The sequence below is a fragment of the Orcinus orca genome, chromosome 8, assembly GCF_937001465.1.
Source record: "Orcinus orca chromosome 8, mOrcOrc1.1, whole genome shotgun sequence".
NCBI lineage: Eukaryota > Metazoa > Chordata > Mammalia > Artiodactyla > Delphinidae > Orcinus > Orcinus orca.
This window is the reverse complement of record NC_064566.1, coordinates 25,806,666-25,809,419: the sequence shown is the minus strand read 5'-3', so window position 1 is coordinate 25,809,419 and position 2,754 is coordinate 25,806,666. Positions and strand designations below refer to the sequence as shown.

Here is a 2,754-nt window from a genome sequence, read left to right as displayed (position 1 = left end):
TTTACCACAGGTATGTATGTACAGGAAAGAACATAGTATACATAGGGTCCAATACTACCCATGGTTTCAGGCATCCAGTTGGGAGTCTTGGAACATATCCCCATGGATAAAGGGGGACTACTGTATTTCTTTCCCAAGGACTTTTAAAAATAGGATCAAATTCTACTTGTTAATTTATAACCAACTTTTTTTTTCTTTTTTTCCCCTTTTCTTTTTTTTTTTTTCTCTTTTTTTGTGTCAGACGGGTAACATGCTGCTGTCATAACAAGGTCTGAGGGAGGCACATGTCACACAACCTCATGAACACCCAGTCATCACGCTCAGGAACTACAACAGGATCTATAACTGGTTTTTTAAACTCGATATAGGTAGGCACCTTTCTATGGCAATAAATGTCGAGCTTCTGAATGGATGTATCATAATTTAACCAATTCTCTTTTGATGAGCATTTAGGTTGCAATTTTCACCACATAATTATCTTTTAATCTAAGCTTTTTATGAAATTTTTTGTGTCTGTCACCATCCTGGGGTTTTACCTGATTCCTCAAAATTCAACAAACAGCAGAGATACTTACTTGCTAATTAAGAAATAAGATTTCCTTTGCAAGTATGTAGTCAAGTACTTCACGCAAGGTTCCACTGGGTGCAAACTTGATCTATGAAAATCTAGACTGACCAAATCAACTTCAGGATTGTTTCTTAACTTCACTAAACAATTTAAATAGCAAGTTTCACCTCTTTCACTCAAAATACCCTTTCAAAAAGTATCAGCTTCAATCAACTATACTTCAATTATAAATAAATACATAAATAAATAAAAATTTTAAAAAGTATCAGCTTCTCATGAGGTTGGCAGTGAAGGGTAGGGAGGGGTGCCTCTGAAATAGCTAATGCTGTGTTTTAAGACTAGCTCACGCCTTCTGTGTAGTGGGGGGGACACGGGTGGAGGGGGAGTACTAATGGAGGCCGCTGCTCTGATCACAGCTGTTACCAACTGACCTGACAAGTCAGGCAGGTGAGGGGGGTGGTACAAGAGGCAGAATTCCAGGTGCCCAGGAATCAGAAATGGGTAGGCTGAAAGGATTCTAGCCATGGAAGCCGCCACATGGCAGGACTTGAAAAAGGGATCCTCAACTGATTTCTCTCCAACAAAACAGAAGAGCAGCCAGGGCTGGACCGTCTTCATGCCAGATCAGCCTGTCCATCTCCAAGCCAGCAAATACACAAAGATCCATTCCAGCCTCGAACCTGACGTTCCCCTTAGTTACAATCCTGTGATTTCCAAAAAGACTATTTTCTGTTTCTATTCAGCTTATAGCAACCTGCTCTCTTAAATAGCTTCTTTATCTGGTGGGGCAATTACAGCCTGTGACTAACAGCTGCAGTTCATAAACATGAGTTTCACTGTTTGGGTCAGTAGTTCTTAGTCTTTTCTGAATGGCAACTCCCCCAGCTGATTTTGGCGTGAAGAGAGGCACCTTCCATCAGCACTCTGGTTGGTACTTGATAGTGCAGTTTACTGTTGGAGGGTTCTGTTTCCCCATTATAAAAGAGGTGACATTTTTATTAAAGTTACAAGTGCTTGCATCTAATACCAAATGTATTTCTGGATTTCGGTTTTACTAGTGATTTTAACTTTCCTCATTGAGTTTTTCCTTACATTCCAAATGGTCTAAAATAGGCATGTCTTTCTTTTATATTTAGGAAAAAATGCCCTTTCAAAAAGTAATTCATAACTATAAAAATTTTAGGAAAAAATCTGCAGGATCTAGGGCTTCACGAAGTGTTCTAAGACATGACACCAAAAGCACAATTCATAAACGAAAAAAAAATCTATAAATTACACTTCATCAAGAGGATGAAAAGACAAGCTATTAACTGGGAAAAAATATTATTTGCAATGACTGCACATTGGCATCTCAAAGGATGGGAAGCCCATTTATTGAGCCCTTAGGATGTGCCAGGCCCTGGACCAAATGTTTATCAATCCGTTTCAATCTCACAGCAATTCTATCAGGCAGGAGCGGTTACTATTCCCATGTTAAAATGCAGAGGCATAGGCTGGAAGAGTTTTAGGGTCCAATCCAAGATCCTATCACCATTGAGGGGCATGGCCAGGATTCAATCCAGACCTGTTCATCACCCAAGTTCGCTATGATCCTGGACTCTGGAGCCAGACTTCCTGGGTTCAAATCCTGCGTCCCTACTTGGTAGCTATTTGACTTTGCCTCCATTTCCCCAACTGTAAAATGGGATTAATAATAATACCTACCTCATAAGGTTGTCGTAAAAATTAAAAACATGAATCTGTCTACGGCCTAAGAGCTATGTGCCTGGCATGTAGCAAGGGCCATGTGAGTAATCACTATTGTTGTGGTGTTGTCAGTATTCTACTGACTCTTAAAAATAGGATGGAGAGACAGGAGAAAAGCAAATGACCCAAAGAGACACCATTTCATGTTGCCTCAAGGGATTTCTCCTAGCCAAGTAACACAAGATGTACCGCCTCCAGGCCGCTGCTCCCAGCCTCAGGCCTTTCAGCAAAGGGAAACCGGCCGGCCGTTTCCAAAGCCAAATTCTTCAGGGTAGCATTAAGTCTTTGTCTTATCAGGAAAGGGGTTGGGGTGGGGGAGGACAACTCTTCCCTTTAAGAGCAGCAGTGGATTTCCTTTGAAGAAACTTGCCTTTTACAAGTATTTATTTAGGAGTATCCAGTGATCAGTGATCTTATTTTGTGTATCTCTGCTGCCACAA

General features: G+C 40.8%; 1 non-coding gene across 1 annotated transcript; it reads right to left on the bottom strand.

The window, feature by feature from the left end:
* Positions 1–235: 235 nt before the first annotated feature.
* Positions 236–339, bottom strand: LOC117199083 (small nucleolar RNA U13). Its single transcript, XR_004480279.1, has one exon. It is a non-coding gene; the product is annotated as a small nucleolar RNA U13 (small nucleolar RNA).
* Positions 340–2,754: the final 2,415 nt, after the last annotated feature.